Source organism: Ammospiza nelsoni, chromosome 3 (genome assembly GCF_027579445.1).
Source record: "Ammospiza nelsoni isolate bAmmNel1 chromosome 3, bAmmNel1.pri, whole genome shotgun sequence".
NCBI lineage: Eukaryota > Metazoa > Chordata > Aves > Passeriformes > Passerellidae > Ammospiza > Ammospiza nelsoni.
The window spans coordinates 91148768-91153777 of record NC_080635.1 but is presented as its reverse complement, the minus strand read 5'-3'; the positions used below and the strand labels follow the sequence as shown (position 1 = coordinate 91153777).

The 5010-nt window shown below is 34.6% G+C and overlaps 1 protein-coding gene across 4 annotated transcripts in view; it reads right to left on the bottom strand.

Annotated features, from left to right (window-relative positions):
* Positions 1-1986: 1986 nt before the first annotated feature.
* Positions 1987-5010, bottom strand: part of SYNCRIP (synaptotagmin binding cytoplasmic RNA interacting protein) — a 26578-nt gene continuing 23554 nt past the window's right edge. For 2 of the 4 annotated variants that reach the window (XM_059467259.1, XM_059467260.1), the window contains exon 12: positions 1987-5010. This exon is cut by the window's right edge. The gene's annotated coding sequence lies outside the window, so the exon portion shown is untranslated. The other 2 variants (XM_059467261.1, XM_059467262.1) reach the window with 1 other exon arrangement.

The following is a 5010-nucleotide window of genomic DNA, read 5'->3' as shown; positions in this document are numbered from 1 at the left end:
TCGTGTAAAAACCTTTAAACTACTATGATTACTAACCCATTAATGTAAAAATAGATACTGAATTATCTATGAAGCATTTAAGACATTTTTAGATCTGAAATATTTAACACTAAACAGTGTCAGATTACACTTAACAGTCACTTGGCATTGGACACACTAAAATTAAGAATTAAGATGCACAACCTGGGTTAATCACTGCAGCTAAGGAATGAATTAAACAAGTGTACTGAAGTTGGATTTTAGATACTGCAAGTAATTTAAGTACTAGGAAGTCTATTTTTACTTACCATTATCTTCTGTGCAGTCAAATGACATAGACTATTCTACTGGCTGTGCAGCAGAACTAAGAGTGCATTTCCTAACTTCCTTAGTGCAAAGAAAACAAGGAGTAAGATTCCATGTCTTTCCTACATGTTAGTGACCAAAGCAAGTACAATAACCGTGCACAGGGAACTGTCACCAGTAATCAGCCCAATGAATCACTCTCAGACTATGGGGAATTAGATTTTTTGACACTCCAAGTTTTACCTAAATGACTGTTTGAATACAAGTGTCAGCTTTAGAGTGGACACCAAACTTCATGAACAATTACCTGAACTGAAACGTATTTTGTGATTCAAACATTAAATATTCAATCTGCATTATAGTACCTGTTACCTACACGTTAGAACTGCATTTTCAGGACTTCACAGATGCTTTTATCTTTCTACTTTTTAAAAAAAAATATAAATCTTCTACCAGATACCTGGAAGTCTGACCATCTAAAGAAGCTTTTGTGAAGATAGCTTTAAATAAATCATATAACCCAGTTTAGCCAGATGAGCTCAGCTGTGCAGCATCTGCTCAGGAGCTGGCCATTTAAAAATATGCATTTTGTGGAAAAACTAGTAACCAGTTATATATTGGCAAGAAAAAGTATAATTACATGAGACAGTCACCCCTCTTCAGACTGCCAGTAAACTAACAATGTAGTCCTAGTGGCACTTTTCAACTCTCTTGTAACAATCTAGACAAAGAGGCATCTAAGCAGTGACTCTTTCCTCCCATGGATTTTTTAACATCAGGAAATTACACTTGCAAATTGTGACCAGATAACTGTGAAAATCAGGCTCCTGGAAAGATTTTAACATCAGAGCTTCTAGGAAGCATTGTTAATTTGTACTAGATGGCTGTAAAGTGACAGTAATTTATTCCTTCTCCCCCACTACCTGTATTAAGGATCAAGGAATCTTCAGCTGAACTTCTTCTGTTGCCACATCCCATTTTCCTCTGACAGAGCAAATGGCAAAGTACAACCTGGTGTTTCCTATACCCAACTAATTCAACTATTAGCCTCAGACAAGAGATGTCATATGCTGGTGCTGCAGTTAATTCAGCAAGACACTCCATAAAGACAGACTTTTATGTCCATTAAGTCCAAACAGTCATAAAGTCAGGAATCATAAGATTCAGGGCATGAACACAGACTCAAGATTGCACTTGACCCACTTCAATTGTCCAAAAACTGTCGTGTCACATTCACCACCTCGTTGCCCACTTCAAAACTTGCTACTCCATTTTAAGCAATTAGTATTTTCCACTAATATCTCACTAATGTGAGGGAATAACAGTCTTAATGTTGTGCTGTGTATCAATTTAAACACACTCTTTTGTGAAAATGTTCTGTGTGTTTATGCCTATGTTGCCTTTCAGTTTTATTTCTCAAAAAAAAAAAAAAGCCTCCCCTCACTGGCATATGGAAGCACTAAAATAATTGCTAGGCTGAACAGGAAAGTTAAGCCTCTGAAGAATAATCAAAGGCACAAGGGAATAAAAAGTTGCAGCCACGTATAATATTTCTATCCTGAAGTTGGGAATCCTGCTTTTAGAGGACACTACATTTATTTTACACTATGTCATACCCCTCACCCCAACAAGAACTGAATTAGTATTCCTTATTTTAGATTTTAAAGACAGTATTTACATAAGAGTTGTACAACGCAGAAATTCAGAAACTGATCTCAGTATCTTATTGTAATAACAGCCTTCCTCCAACAGTATAAACACAAACTTAAGTTCTGGGTCATAACAAATCTCCTCTTTAAAAACTGGAAAGAAAAAAAAAGTACAGTTGCATGTCCTATATGAAACTTTTCAAACAAAAATGAGTATTAAAACAGGAGTATAATTTAAAAAGCTGTGTATTGGAGTGTTTATAAACCAGAAGTGTTAAGCAGCAGCAGTTTCCAGTTTCTTATTAAATTCAACTAGACTTCAAATTTAGAAACATATTACAAACCAATGTGGAACTATACTACTTATGCACCTTTGCAGGTGTTTCAGTAAAGAAAGCCTCCTATGAGAATAAACAGAGGCAGCACATTATATTAAGTCAAAACTTGCCTTCAACATGCCAAAAGAACGTGTCATGTGTTCATTTGTCACCAAAGCACCCCCTAAGAGATGCATTATTGCTGTAGAACATTTCAAGTTTACCAACACCCAAGTGCAACAAACTGATGTTGTATATATGCACTTGCCCACTCTCACCAGTATTTCCACTTAATGTTTTTTTTTTGTTTAAACAATCAAATTTAAAGCTTTGAAAAATAACATGTTTTTGATTTTAGTTTTTTTTCCACAATATTAATCACCACATGCAATTTAGTTTTCTGATAATTTTTCTAAAAAACTGCACCAATATCAGAACAGTGCAAATCATATTTAATTGTAAAAGTTATAATGGCTTGAGTTCATAATTAGAGGGAACACTGTCAGGATCTTGGTATTTTGCTCACTCACCATTGCTTGCATTCCATTAAAAACTTTCCTGTCAATTTTGCTTTTTGTTTTTCTTTAAATAAGCATCCCCCATGCTTTTATCAGAGCTGAAATTAGGGATTTAATCCACAATTTCAACAAACATAGTGCCTTAGTTGCAATGTTTTTATGCACTTCCATCTACTGTTACGATTCCATAAACGTATTATCCCCCGCAACACGTTTCCAGACTAAGAACTAGTCACTAGCACTTGTGATCCAACAAGTGTTTTAAGTTTTTCAGCAATGGAGAGATTTCAAGATTAAGAAATCTGAGGACTTTCCCTCTCCTACAGCCCCCAGTGTTTCATTTCATAGCAAGTTCAAAATTGGTTTCCACATCTTGACAGTGTTCCTTATAAAACCGTATGACAGTAAAAGTGCCAGTAGGCATGGCAACCTCTTTGAAGGGAGCATTTAAACTCCTTGGCACTGGGAATGCCAGCACCAAGGATTACATTGAAATTCAAAATTGTACTTAAGGCTACAATTAGAAAACTCACTTTCCATAAGCCTAATTTCTGTAAGTAGATTTCAAAATTCAGAAGCTAATGCAACTGCTAAGTTTTACGCTCGAATTTGAGGAAGAAGTTTCTTTTCTTTAGCAAGGGCAGTATATGAAACTCTGGTAGCACTGACTACTCATTTCACCATCGTTCACTTACTTTGTCTTAAAGTTCAAAACTGGCAAGGCACATTTACATATTCCAATGAATACTTGACAATTTTAAATTACACTTTATGTCCCAGCTATCCCAGTAATTGACATACAACATACTAAAATGGTTTATTAAGATAACAAAAAAAAAAAAAATCAATTAATGTGAAAACATACAGGCTATTGGCAACCACTATTCTAAAAATTATGTAAATACAAGTAAACATACTGAAATGTGTGCGATTCTAAGTTTTTAACCAGAAGATCTCTGTACTAACACACATTTATATTAATGACACATAAAAAAAATAAAAACTTTATTACAAAAATAAGTTACACTCGCCTCCAGCTTACAGTATAAAACAATTTTATTTGCAGGAATGCAAAATGATTGTTTGCCATGAGCATTTTCAACATATGACATGTCTAATTTTGTTAAAATTTGCATTTACTGGGGGAACTGGTGTGTATAAAACCTTAATTAGGTATAAGCTTCAATTTTCATTGTGGTGCCTATGGGTATGTAGTATAACTGCAGTATCCCTTTGTGAAGGGTGTTAAGGGAACTCTTTATGCCAAGTCCAAAGTAAGTCATAATTTTATCTATCTTTTACCTATATGAAACTGGACTTGGCAAGGTTCTGTTTTTATTTCATCTTTTTTTAAGGGTTGTTCAATAGAGGATGCTTCACCACTGAACACTCACTGTCATCAAGGTGCTTTAGAAAATTAAAAACATAGCACAAATGATTGTACTCTACTCTACTCTACAGGTTATCATGATCTGCGTAAGAGAAATGGAAAGCTGATCCACATGTTTTTACAGTGATCAGCCATAAGAAATGCACTAATGAAAACATACCTTTTACCTAAAAAGCTAAACTACAGCCATATACTATTCTATGATTTATGAAAAACTTCAAAATATCCAAATGTCAGGCTTCACTGTACAGTTGTCAGTTTTAGTCTGACCTTTTATAAAGGGACACTGCAGTATTTAGTACAAGTTGCTGATGCACTTTTTTTGAACATCTGATGTCTTACAAAAGTAACATCTTGCTAAACTATTATACATCCAAATAACTACAATATCTGAAGAAGCAAGGCTGCTTTTTCAGCCACAAAATACGACAAAAGCAAGGCCTGTTATGATGGTCATGAGGAAGTCTTACAAAGCCTCTGGAACTAAAGGCAACTAAGAATGTTACATTTGGTATATTATAATCTTACCCTCATATCATATTAAACAAGCCTTGCTTTTATCTACAAAGATTTTCTATGTACAGTACAGACAGGGTATAGTTCAATCCTCTGCTACTGAGGTAGTTAACCAACCCTTTAAAAAAGGTTCTGAAAAGAACCACTATCTGGAATGCCTGACTAACCAGCTCTGATGATTACACCTGAAACTGCTGTATCTGAACACAATTCGTAAGTGATTACTAAAAAGACAATCATGATTAACCTTCATGAGCAGAAATAAAATTTAAGGATACCAATGATGGTATTCATCTATACCAATGCAATAAAAATTTAAATGCAAGAATTTGTGA